The 14,397-nt window shown below is 44.0% G+C and overlaps 1 pseudogene; it reads left to right on the plus strand.

The window, feature by feature from the left end:
• The first annotated feature begins 9,112 nt into the window (after window positions 1-9,112).
• Window positions 9,113-10,464, plus strand: LOC147984437 (putative F-box/FBD/LRR-repeat protein At1g78760; annotated as a pseudogene).
• Window positions 10,465-14,397: the final 3,933 nt, after the last annotated feature.

A 14,397-nucleotide genomic window follows, 5' to 3' on the forward strand; every position in this document is an offset into this window, starting at 1 on the left:
AATGGTGATGTACTTCTGTCGCTTCAACGGCCCGAAGACATTGCTGCCGCTAGGGGATCCCTTCCTCTTGCGGAGCTCCTCGAAGTCCACACAAAGATGACCAAAGAGCTGGACGTGACGGCCGGTGCGCAGCAGAGCCGAAGAAGAACCAAGAGGGATGGCTTCAGGAGAGCTCGATCGTGGGGAACAGCCCTGCGCCCTCTCACTGCAACCTCCCGAGGCTCCTGGAGCCTCAGCCTCGGGAGTCGCATGCCGCGTCTCCCCAGCAACCAACGCCTTAGGAGGAGGGTCACGGGCCCCCGAGGATGACGCCCCCGGATCACCACTCGTCATGTGCTCCCCGACACTTGAGCCGCCGGCTCCCATCGGAGCTCGCCCCCCGCACCATCACCTGGGGCGAGCTCGGCACCGGCGGCAAGGAGGGGGACCACGATGACGAGGTTCTCGCGTGGCCCCGTCAAGCCGATTGGGCGCAGCCCCCACTCATCAAAGGAAGGCATTCTCACGGCAAATGTGACTTTGTTCCCGCAGCGGTACAACAGGCAGCTGTTCCTAGGCATCTCATCCGGCAGAGGGACACCTGATAGGACCATGAGCACTGTTGCCGCACCGCAAGAGGAAGCCCCTCCTCCTGAATCCTCATGTTGTCCTGGCTGCGGAGCAAGTCCCACATCGGGCGGGAGTGGCACTGAAGTGGAGCAACTTGATGCCTGACGAACTCCCTCACCACCATGGGCGCAGTCACGCCATGGTCGTTCAACCACCTCAGCTTGGCCTAGACAGGGGCAAGGCAGGGGCTCGTGAGCTTTTGATGACCCCATACGGAGTTTGGAATGGCAGGCCCCACCGGAGCTTGGAGCAGAGGGTTGAGCACGCCGGCGTCAACAAACACCCATCGTGTACGGAACTCGCTCGTGGATGAAGGAAGCTCGAAGTCTATCCCCGCACCTGCCGTCGCAGCCATGGCCTGGAAGCCCACGCACCCCGAACTCTGCTAGGGACCGGTGAGATGCAGCGAGAAGAAGTGGCAGAAGAGTGCCACGGAAGGAGCGATGCCCACCTTGGCCTCGCACAAGAAGGCAAAGACAGCAAGAAGGGTCACAGATTGAGGGTCGAGATGGAGCATGTGGATCTGATAGTGCTCGAGGACCGCATTGAAGAAGGCGGAGAAGGGAGGAATCAGGCCAGCCCAGAGGGCCTCAATGAAGATCGGAACCTCGGTGACTGCCCGAGCCATGCGAGTGCGAGATGCGGGCCAAGCTGCCGTGGCTCCCCACTCATTGAAACTGGAGGCAAGCATGGGGAGCACCTTGTACATGGCCTCGTCGTTGAGCACCCGGGGCCGGTCGAGCACCGGCTCGAAGGATGGAGGCGCAGTTGGCGAGGACAGAGGTTTCTTCCCCTTCTCGGCTTGTTTCGGCGCCATGGCGGTGAAGCGGGCAGAGCGCAATCAGATTGGGAGGACGGAGCAGGGCCTCGAGGAAGCAGGGAGATTGGAAGAGCCAGGCGTGGCGAAGGAAGAATAACTAAGTAAGAAGCGGGGACCACATAGCCAGGCGGATTCAAGGGCAGCGTGGGAAAGTGGAGACGCCCACGTCCAATCAACCGCCACGCGTCAACCGAGGCCGCAGGCTTTTTGGGGCCCATGGTGCTCCGTACTTGGGCCTTGGCTTCGCCGCAAAGCCAAGCCCGAGTGCACCTAGGGCCCGGGGGCTACTGTCGGTGTCCTAGGAACGGGGGTCCCCAGACTTGCCTACCTGCGGCCCGCTGCGTGGCTAAGCCAGCAGGCCGTACGTCCCATCTTCATCAACAAGGCATCCAAGACCCTCGCGAGGTGGACGACACAAGACCTCCTCTCGAGTGGCCTAATCAGGCAGGCTCACGAGGAGCGGAGATATCAAGGCGAGGCGAACCTCATGAGGCTCGCGTGACGTGATCCATGACGATCGACACGAGGCGGTCGCCAGCGCGCACATCGTCCTTGTTTCCTATTTGGTGCTAAGGAAACCAGCGCAGGTGAGGAGTACCGACGAGTCAGGCGAAGGTTGCCATTTTGGTGCAACAAGACCAAGACCAGAAGGACGGCAAGACGGAGGTCATCGTGGAGCCCAAGACGGCGTCACCACCAGAGCCTGTGGTAGGCGAAGACAACTTTTGTCGGGATAGCATGTACTAGTTGTCCCCCTTCAAATTTGCCCGCCATTGTTGGCTCCCTTCCCGCTCAAGATTTGGGAAGACGACCAGGGCCTCTATAAGTAGGACTAGCCACCACCATAGGCAAGGGAGGCCATTTTTAGATCACTCTCACCCACACAAGTTAGCCTAGCCCAAGAACACCTCAACCTCAGGAGGCTGTTCTTCCCCTTGTATTGTTCATCATCAGCCCAAGAGGCAATCCACCACCACCACACTGGAGTAGGGTATTACACCACAACGGTGGCCCGAACCAGTATAAATCTTGTCAACATAGAACTACAGGAGTGTTGTGTGAATTTTTGTGATTTTTCGGGGTTCGTTTGGACATTTTTATGCATTAATTGAGTTTTCAATGCATTTTATGTGCATAATTCAAATTTGAACTACATGCACATGCTCCAGTGCATATAAATTGGTTGAAAAATCAAATATGTGTCCTTGGGTGCATGCTTAGGTCCCCTGCAAGAAATGGGAATGAATTTCAAACACCGGGGCACCGCTGATTGCCGGCGAAACATTGACATGCCTGGTTTTTAAATTCTAGTAAATCCAAAACTCGTCTGAAATTCATGAAACTTGGCATGCTATCATGGAGCGGCATGAACATGTCGTGGTACAAATTTCGTCCCATCTAGAGCAGGTTTGGGTATATGCTTCTCACAAACCGGAGCTTCTCACAACAAGCATGATGGTTTTCGGCAGGGAACGTCCCACCTTTGGGGATGAAACGATATCCATTGCCTCTTATTGCTTTCAAATATTTTTCTCATGTCAACATAGAACAACAGGAGTGTTGTGTGAATTTTTGTGATTTTTCAGGATTCTTTTGGACATTTTTATGCATTAACTGAGTTTTCAATGCATTTATGTGCATAATTCAAATTTGAACTACATGCACATGCTCCAGTGCATATAAATTGGTTGAAAAATCAAAAATGTGTCCTTGAGTGCATGCTTAGGTCCCATGCAAGAAATGGGGATGAATTTCAAACACCGGGGCACCGTTGATTGCCGGCAAAACATTGAGATGCCTGGTTTTTAAATTCTAGTAAATCCAAAACTCGTCTGAAATTCATGAAACTTGGCATGCTATCATGGAGCGGCATCAACATGTTGTGGTAAAAAATTTGTCCCATTTGGGGCAGGTTTGGGTATATGCTTCTCACATACCGGAGCTTCTCACAACAAGCATGATGGTTTTCGGCTGGGAACTTTCCACCTTTGGGGACGAAACGATATCCATTGCCTCTTATTGCTTTCTATTTTTTTTCTCGTGTGAACATAGAACAACTGGAGTGTTGTGTGAATTTTTGTGATTTTTCGGGGTTCGTTTGGACATTTTTATGCATTAACTGAGTTTTCAATGCATTTATGTGCATAATTCAAATTTGAACTACATGCACATGCTCCAGTGCATATAAATTGGTTTAAAAATCAAAAATGTGTCCTTGGGTGCATGTTTAGGTCCCATGCAAGAAATGGGGATGAATTTCAAACACCGGGGCACCGTTAATTGCCGACAAAACATTGAGATGCCTGGTTTTTAAATTCTAGTAAATCCAAAACTCATCTGAAATTCATGAAACTTGGCATGCTATCATGGAGCGGCATCAACATGCCGTGGTAAAAAATTTGTCCCATTTGGGGCAGGTTTGGATATATGCTTCTCACAAACCGGAGCTTCTCAATACAAGCATGATGATTTTCGCTAGGGAACGTCCCACCTTTGGGGACGAAATGATATCCATTGCCTCTTATTGCTTTCAATTTTTTTCTCGTGTCAACATAGAACAACATTAGTGCTGTGTGATTTTCAGACATTTTTATGCATTAACTAAGTTTTCAATGCATTTTATGTGCATAATTCAAATTTGAACTACATGCACATGCTCCAGTGCATATAAATTGGTTGAAAAATCAAATATGTGTCCTTGGGTGCATGCTTACATCCCATGCAAGAAATGGGAATGAATTTCAAACACCGGGGCACCGTTGATTGCCGGCGAAACATTGACATGCCTGGTTTTTAAATTCTAGTAAATCCAAAACTCGTCTGAAATTCATGAAACTTGGCATGCTATCATGGAGCGGCATCAACATGTCGTGGTACAAATTTCGTCCCATCTAGAGCAGGTTTGGTTATATGCTTCTCACAAACCGGAGCTTCTCACAACAAGCATGATGGTTTTCGGCAGGGAACGTCCCACCTTTGGGGACGAAACGATATCCATTGCCTCTTATTGCTTTCAAATATTTTTCTCATGTCAACATAGAACAACAGGAGTGTTGTGTGAATTTTTGTGATTTTTCGGGATTCGTTTCGACATTTTTATGCATTAACTGAGTTTTCAATGCATTTATGTGTATAATTCAAATTTGAACTACATGCACATGCCCCAGTGCATATAAATTGGTTGAAAAATCAAAAATGTGTCCTTGAGTGCATGCTTAGGTCCCATGCAAGAAATGGGGATGAATTTCAAACACTGGGGCACCGTTGATTGCCGGTAAAACATTGAGATGCCTGGTTTTTAAATTCTAGTAAATCCAAAACTCGTCTAAAATTCATGAAACTTGGCATGCTATCATGGACCGGCATCAACATGTTGTGGTAAAAAATTTGTCCCATTTGGGGCAGGTTTGGGTATATGCTGTCACATACCGGAGCTTCTCACAACAAGCATGATGGTTTTCGGCTGGGAACTTTCCACCTTTGGGGACGAAACAATATCCATTGCCTCTTATTGCTTTCAATTTTTTTTCTCGTGTCAACATAGAACAACTGGAGTGTTGTGTGAATTTTTGTGATTTTTCGGGGTTCGTTTGGACATTTTTATGCATTAACTAAGTTTTCAATGCATTTATGTGCATAATTCAAATTTGAACTACATGCACATGCTCCAGTGCATATAAATTGGTTGAAAAATCAAAAATGTGTCCTTGGGTGCATGTTTAGGTCCCATGCAAGAAATGGGGATGAATTTCAAACACCGGGGCACCGTTAATTGCCGGCAAAACATTGAGATGCCAGGTTTTTAAATTCTAGTAAATCTAAAACTCATCTGAAATTCATGAAACTTGGCATGCTATCATGGAGCGGCATCAACATGCTGTGGTAAAAAATTTGTCCCATTTGGGGCAGGTTTGGGTATATGCTTCTCACAAACCGGAGCTTCTCACAACAAGCATGATGATTTTCGCTAGGGGACGTCCCACCTTTGGGGACGAAACGATATCCATTGCCTCTTATTGCTTTCAATTTTTTTCTCGTGTCAACATAGAACAACATTAGTGTTGTGTGATTTTTCAGACATTTTTATGCATTAACTAAGTTTTCAATGCATTTTATGTGCATAATTCAAATTTGAACTACATGCACATGCTCCAGTGCATATAAATTGGTTGAAAAATCAAATATGTGTCCTTGGGTGCATGCTTACATCCCATGCAAGAAATGGGAATGAATTTCAAACACCGGGGCACCGTTGATTGCCGGCGAAACATTGACATGCCTGGTTTTTAAATTCTAGTAAATCCAAAACTCGTCTGAAATTCATGAAACTTGGCATGCTATCATGGAGCGGCATGAACATGTCGTGGTACAAATTTCGTCCCATCTAGAGCAGGTTTGGGTATATGCTTCTCACAAACCGGAGCTTCTCACAACAAGCATGATGGTTTTCGGCAGGGAACGTCCCACCTTTGGGGATGAAACGATATCCATTGCCTCTTATTGCTTTCAAATATTTTTCTCATGTCAACATAGAACAACAGGAGTGTTGTGTGAATTTTTGTGATTTTTCAGGATTCTTTTGGACATTTTTATGCATTAACTGAGTTTTCAATGCATTTATGTGCATAATTCAAATTTGAACTACATGCACATGCTCCAGTGCATATAAATTGGTTGAAAAATCAAAAATGTGTCCTTGAGTGCATGCTTAGGTCCCATGCAAGAAATGGGGATGAATTTCAAACACCGGGGCACCGTTGATTGCCGGCAAAACATTGAGATGCCTGGTTTTTAAATTCTAGTAAATCCAAAACTCGTCTGAAATTCATGAAACTTGGCATGCTATCATGGAGCGGCATCAACATGTTGTGGTAAAAAATTTGTCCCATTTGGGGCAGGTTTGGGTATATGCTTCTCACATACCGGAGCTTCTCACAACAAGCATGATGGTTTTCGGCTGGGAACTTTCCACCTTTGGGGACGAAACGATATCCATTGCCTCTTATTGCTTTCTATTTTTTTTCTCGTGTGAACATAGAACAACTGGAGTGTTGTGTGAATTTTTGTGATTTTTCGGGGTTCGTTTGGACATTTTTATGCATTAACTGAGTTTTCAATGCATTTATGTGCATAATTCAAATTTGAACTACATGCACATGCTCCAGTGCATATAAATTGGTTTAAAAATCAAAAATGTGTCCTTGGGTGCATGTTTAGGTCCCATGCAAGAAATGGGGATGAATTTCAAACACCGGGGCACCGTTAATTGCCGACAAAACATTGAGATGCCTGGTTTTTAAATTCTAGTAAATCCAAAACTCATCTGAAATTCATGAAACTTGGCATGCTATCATGGAGCGGCATCAACATGCCGTGGTAAAAAATTTGTCCCATTTGGGGCAGGTTTGGATATATGCTTCTCATAAACCGGAGCTTCTCAATACAAGCATGATGATTTTCGCTAGGGAACGTCCCACCTTTGGGGACGAAATGATATCCATTGCCTCTTATTGCTTTCAATTTTTTTCTCGTGTCAACATAGAACAACATTAGTGCTGTGTGATTTTCAGACATTTTTATGCATTAACTAAGTTTTCAATGCATTTTATGTGCATAATTCAAATTTGAACTACATGCACATGCTCCAGTGCATATAAATTGGTTGAAAAATCAAATATGTGTCCTTGGGTGCATGCTTACATCCCATGCAAGAAATGGGAATGAATTTCAAACACCGGGGCACCGTTGATTGCCGGCGAAACATTGACATGCCTGGTTTTTAAATTCTAGTAAATCCAAAACTCGTCTGAAATTCATGAAACTTGGCATGCTATCATGGAGCGGCATCAACATGTCGTGGTACAAATTTCGTCCCATCTAGAGCAGGTTTGGTTATATGCTTCTCACAAACCGGAGCTTCTCACAACAAGCATGATGGTTTTCGGCAGGGAACGTCCCACCTTTGGGGACGAAACGATATCCATTGCCTCTTATTGCTTTCAAATATTTTTCTCATGTCAACATAGAACAACAGGAGTGTTGTGTGAATTTTTGTGATTTTTCGGGATTCGTTTCGACATTTTTATGCATTAACTGAGTTTTCAATGCATTTATGTGTATAATTCAAATTTGAACTACATGCACATGCCCCAGTGCATATAAATTGGTTGAAAAATCAAAAATGTGTCCTTGAGTGCATGCTTAGGTCCCATGCAAGAAATGGGGATGAATTTCAAACACTGGGGCACCGTTGATTGCCGGTAAAACATTGAGATGCCTGGTTTTTAAATTCTAGTAAATCCAAAACTCGTCTAAAATTCATGAAACTTGGCATGCTATCATGGACCGGCATCAACATGTTGTGGTAAAAAATTTGTCCCATTTGGGGCAGGTTTGGGTATATGCTGTCACATACCGGAGCTTCTCACAACAAGCATGATGGTTTTCGGCTGGGAACTTTCCACCTTTGGGGACGAAACAATATCCATTGCCTCTTATTGCTTTCAATTTTTTTTCTCGTGTCAACATAGAACAACTGGAGTGTTGTGTGAATTTTTGTGATTTTTCGGGGTTCGTTTGGACATTTTTATGCATTAACTAAGTTTTCAATGCATTTATGTGCATAATTCAAATTTGAACTACATGCACATGCTCCAGTGCATATAAATTGGTTGAAAAATCAAAAATGTGTCCTTGGGTGCATGTTTAGGTCCCATGCAAGAAATGGGGATGAATTTCAAACACCGGGGCACCGTTAATTGCCGGCAAAACATTGAGATGCCAGGTTTTTAAATTCTAGTAAATCTAAAACTCATCTGAAATTCATGAAACTTGGCATGCTATCATGGAGCGGCATCAACATGCTGTGGTAAAAAATTTGTCCCATTTGGGGCAGGTTTGGGTATATGCTTCTCACAAACCGGAGCTTCTCACAACAAGCATGATGATTTTCGCTAGGGGACGTCCCACCTTTGGGGACGAAACGATATCCATTGCCTCTTATTGCTTTCAATTTTTTTCTCGTGTCAACATAGAACAACATTAGTGTTGTGTGATTTTTCAGACATTTTTATGCATTAACTAAGTTTTCAATGCATTTTATGTGCATAATTCAAATTTGAACTACATGCACATGCTCTAGTGCATATAAATTGGTTGAAAAATCAAATATGTGTCCTTGGGTGCATGCTTAGGTCCCATGCAAGAAATGGGAATGAATTTCAAACACCGGGGCACCGTTGATTGCCGGCAAAACATTGAGATGTCTGGTTTTTAAATTCTAGTTAATCCAAAACTCATCCCATGTGTAGGTTCACCGGGAAGCACACGAGATGTTCAATGCAGGATTTGTGCATCTCTTCAACGCAAACGGTTCAGTGAAGCAGTAAATCGGCAGAAAATAAACCAAAAAATATACATGCTACCACCGCGCAGGCATACCGGGAGGCGTGCGTGCATGTGTGTGTATTGACGGGGAGGCGTGCGAGTAGCTGTGTGAAATGATGGTAGGAATGGCATACGTCCGTCGCGCAGGCTCAGCGGGAGGCGAGACAACTTTTGACCGCAGCCTGCCTCGCTCCCACTGGTCCGTATTAATTGCGCGCCCAAGCCGCCAGCCATAATAGGCGGCCGCACCCTCGGTCCATAGTGGTCACCGACGTTTGGACTCCGGAGTGTATGACGATGCCGCCGAAACGCACCATCGGAGGGAGTGGCGATGTCGGGGCTGGTGAAGCACATGCACAACTCGTAAAGCTGGCCACAGAGGTTTCCGTCGCCGCCGACGAGGTCTCGCGCGAGAAGCAGCACGACCTTGAATTCATCGGCACCGTTGTGCCCCCCTAGCCAGAGCCGGAGGTCAACAGCAACTCCGGAAACAACTGTGACTCCTATGGAAAACCGGCGAGTCACCTACATATATGTTTGTGCCTTTTTCCTTCCTGATCTTAAGAATTGATTTCAAATGTCCGACATGTTATGCCATTTTTCTTCCAGATTGGTATGTACACAGATGAGGCTCCATCTAGCGCCGCCGCTGGATGTAGATCTTGGATCCGGCTGTGCGGCCAGAAGCGCCCCCCTGGACCTGAGAAACCAGTAGAATCTCCGACGGACCGCATCAACGATCTCCCAGACGACATCCTTGGGGAGATCATCTCCCTTCTACCCACCAAGGATGGCTGCCACACAGAAGTCCTCGCATCTCGGTGGTGCACTCTGTGGCGCACCGCGCCTCTTAATCTCGACTGTCGTCAGCTATCTGTCGATGATGATTCTGAACTCCCCGGAGCCATCATCTCCTCCCACAGGGGCTCCGTTCAACTCATCTGCATCCCGGCATGCTACCTGCTGGACATACCCTGCATGGTGGCCGCCTGGCTTACATCCCATCAATTCGATAAACTCAAGCAGCTTGAGTTCTACCATTACTATAGCCATAGGTTAGCACCAATAGCTACATCTGTGCCCTCACCACAGATGCCCATCTCATGGTTTTCCTCCTCTCTCTGCACCGCCACCTTGACCCGGTGCCATCTAGCAGACAATCTGGTATAAATGCTTCAACTGCCACTGCTGAAAAAACTTGCGCTTGTGCTGGTTCATCTATCAGAGGCCTCACTACATAGCATCATCCACTCCAGCTGCCCTGCACTGGAGCATTTGGTGCTTGTTTTTGGAGCAGGAATCGATATCCCTTGTCTCAAAATAAAGTCGCCTCACCTTGTAAGCATTGGAATTAGTTTTGACGGATAGGATCTCATCATCAAAGATGCCCCTTCACTTCAAAGGTTGGTCTTTGATTGTTGTTATAAACCTAAGCAAATAAATGTGGTCTCTGCGCCTAAACTAGAGACCTTGGGTGCAATTCCTGATCTGTTTAAATGGTTCGAGATGGCGTTTGCCTCCACACCTACTGAGGTACTGTATATTGTTCACGTACACTTCTGTAATTTGCATTTTTCATTTGTGCGCATAAGTTAAGTATCATCTCAGAGTACACTTTCTGTCCTGATATTATGTTCTATGCTCAATGAAGTGCTTGTCCATCCTATCAGTGGTGGTGGATTCTGTCAAGACCTTACATATCAGTATGTGGTGTTTTGATCTCAACATCATTATTGCCTTGCTGCAATGGTTTCCATGTCTGGAGAATTTGTATATAAAGGTGATGATTTCACGCACATTGTAAGCCCATATATAATATACTATAATTAATCGTTCAGCTATCACTCTTTCAACATAATCTTTTTTAGACATTAACTATTTTCAATCTTCATCTCTATTTTAGGCAACAACACATGGAGAAAAAGGTATAACCAATCGATGGTTGATGAAGCACGGGTATTTTCTCAGATCTCATGACATTCGTTTGAAGAAAGTAACGCTGGAACGATATTCATCCAACAGCGCAAACACTAGCTTTGTCAGATTCTTCATGTTGAATGCAAGGGCACTATTGTCCGTGAGAACTAAGTTTTTCAACAAGAAATTACTCACGACTGCACGTGTTGAAGAGCATAAAAAGAAGTTTCAGGTGGACCTAAGGGCTTCTGATTGTGTTCGGCTTCTATTTACAACAGCTTGTGGTCATCAAGGAGCAGTAGAATTATTGTATTGGGATCTTGATTTTATGGATCAGACTGATCCATTTGATTTTAACCGTCGAAAACTTTGGTTGAGTTAGCTGTCATTGTCCTATTCAATCTGGGTTATGTGTAAACCTGATGAACAATTAATACTTGTGCTTTTGTACCTTTTGTAAGATGGAGTTACACATTGTTGCCCTTTTCAACTAGGGTTTGACCCACATTTTCTTTCATACTGGGCCAATGGCTTGCCATTTCTTTAATTAAGACATAAATATTATAAGCATTCACAACATAGGGAAAGAGCCTCTTGTTCGCGGGATCCTTGAGATCTTTATTCATTACAGAACCGCAAGTTCTTAGCGCCCATTGATACGTCTCCAACGTATCTATAATTTTTTATTGTTCCATGCTATTATATTATCTGTTCTGGATGTTTATGGGATTTATTATATAGTTTTATATTATTTTTGGGACTAACCTACTAACCTAGAGCCCAGTGCCGGTTTCTGTTATTTCCTTGTTTTAGAGTATTGCAGAAAAGGAAAATCAAACGGAGTCCAATTGACCTGAAACTTCATGGAACTTATTTTTGGACCAGAAGAAGCCCACGGACTATCGGAGATGGACCAGGAGAGTCCCGGGCTTCCCACGAGGGTGGGGGGCGTGCCCACCCCCTTGGCGCGCCCTGGGCGCGCCCCTTGCCTCGTGGACAGCCCGGAGATCCACCGACGTACTTCTTCCTCCTATATATACCCATATACCCTAAAAACTTCAGAGTGCAGAATAGATCGGGAGTTCCGCCGCCAGAACCTTCTGTATCCACCGAAAACCAATCTAGACCCGTTCCGGCACCTTGCCGGAGGGGGAATCCCTCTCCGGTGGCCATCTTCATCATCCCGGTGCTCTCCATGATGAGGGAGTAGTTCACCCTCGGGGCTGAGGGTATGTACCAGTAGCTATGTGTTTGATCTCTCTCTCTCTCTTGTGTTCTCTCTCTTGTGTTCTTGAGGTGCTTTGCTATTATAGTTGGATCTTATGATGTTTCTCCCCCTCTACTCTCTTGTAATGGATTGAGTTTTCCCTTTGAAGTTATCTTATCGGATTGAGTCTTTAAGGATTTGAGAACACTTGATGTATGTCTTGCCGTGCTTATCTGTGGTGATAATGGGATATCACGTGATCCACTTGATGTATGTTTTGGTGATCAACTTGCGAGTTCCGCCCATGAACCTATGCATAGGGGTTGGCACACATTTTTGTCTTGACTCTCCGGTAGAAACTTTGGGGAACTCTTTGAAGTTCTTTGTGTTGGTTGAATAGATGAATCTGAGATTGTGTGATGCATATCGTATAATCATACCCGCGGATACTTGAGGTGACATTGGAGTATCTAGGTGACATTAGGGTTTTGGTTGATTTGTGTCTTAAGGTGTTATTCTAGTACGAACTCTATGATAGATTGAACGGAAAGAATAGCTTCATGTTATTTTTCTACGGACTCTTGAATAGATCGATCAGAAAGGATAACTTTGAGGTGGTTTCGTACCCTACCATAATCTCTTTGTTTGTTCTCCGCCATTAGTGACTTCGGAGTGACTCTTTGTTGCATGTTGAGGGATAGTTATATGGTCCAATTATGTTATTATTGTTGAGAGGACTTGCACTAGTGAAAGTATGAACCCTAGGCCTTGTTTCAACGCATTGCAATACCGTTTGTGCTCACTTTTATCATTAGTTACCTTGTTGTTTTTATATTTTCAGATTACAAAAACCTATATCTACCATCCATATTGCACTTGTATCACCATCTCTTCGCCGAACTGGTGCACCTATACAATTTACCATTGTATTGGGTGTGTTGGGGACACAAGAGACTCTTTGTTATTTGGTTGCAGGGTTGTTTGAGAGAGACCATCTTCATCCTACGCCTCCCACGGATTGATAAACCTTAGGTCATCCACTTGAGGGAAATTTGCTACTATCCTACAAACATCTGCACTTGGAGGCCCAACAACGTCTACAAGAATAAGGTTGTGTAGTAGACATCAAGCTCTTTTCTGGCGCCGTTGCTGGGGAGGTTAGCGCTTGAAGGTATATCATTAGATCTTGCAATCGAATCTTTTTTTCTTGTTTTAGCGCTAGTTTAGTTTATAAAAGAAAATTACAAAAAATATATATGGAATTAAGGGTACCTCATATGCTTCATCTTTTTAATATCTATCATGAAAATAAGGATTCTGATAATTGTGCTCAAGTGCTACAGGAAGAATGCATTAGAATGTTTGGCACAAAATCTTTGAATGATGAGCATGATTGAATGTTGTTAGTATGAATTTCTTGAATACCTATGATGCTAATGATATGCAAAGCCACAAGCTTGGGGAAGCTATGTTTGATGAAGATATTTTTTGTCCCCCAAGTTTTGATGAGAAAATTTATTATGATGAAAGCATGCCTCCTATTTATGATGATTATATTGATGAAAGTGGATTTGGAGAGGTCATGACTTTATTTTGTGATGAATCCACTATTTCGGAAGAGGTTCGAATTGATTATGAGAACAAAGTTGCTATCTATGATGATTATTGTGATGACTTGTATGCAATAAGAATAATGATATCCATGAAACTTGTCATCATGATCTTAGTTTTCAATTTGATTATGCCTCACATGATAATTACTTTGTTGAATTTGCTCCCACTACTATTCATGAGAAGAAGTTTGCTTATGTGGAGAGTAATAAAAATTCTATGCTTGTAGATCATGAAAAGAATGCTTTATGTGATAATTATATTGTTGAATTCATTCATGATGCTACTGAAAATTATTATGAGGGAGTAATATATGCTTGTAAGAATTGCAATAATATCAAGTTTCCTCTCCATGTGCTTAAAGTTTTGAAGTTATGCTTGTTTTGCTTTCCTATGCTAGTTGATTATTGTTCCCATAAATTGTTTTCTCACAAAATCCCTATGCATAGGAAGTGGGTTAGGCTTAAATGTGCTAGTCATATTCTTCATGATGCTCTCTTTATGTTACAATTCTTATCCTTTATGTGAGCATCATTGAAATCATCATGCCTAGCTAGGGGCTTTAAACGATAGCGCTTGTTGGGAGGCAACCCAATTTTATTTTTGTTCCTTGATTTTTGCTCCTGTTTATTAATAAATAATTTATCTAGACTATGTTATGATTGAGTTTTTATGTTTTAATTAGTGTTTGTGCCAAGTAGAACCGTTGGGAAGACTTGGGGAAAGTCTTGTTGATCTTACTGTAAAAAACAGAAACTTTAGCGCTCACGAGAATTGCTCACGTCCAGAAATTTAGTTAACTATTGGAGAGCGATATTTAGTTAACTATTTTTGAAGATGATTAATA

Source organism: Triticum urartu, chromosome 2A, assembly GCF_056163025.1.
Source record: "Triticum urartu cultivar PI428250 chromosome 2A, HENAU_Tu73, whole genome shotgun sequence".
NCBI classification, from domain to species: Eukaryota; Viridiplantae; Streptophyta; class Magnoliopsida; order Poales; family Poaceae; genus Triticum; species Triticum urartu.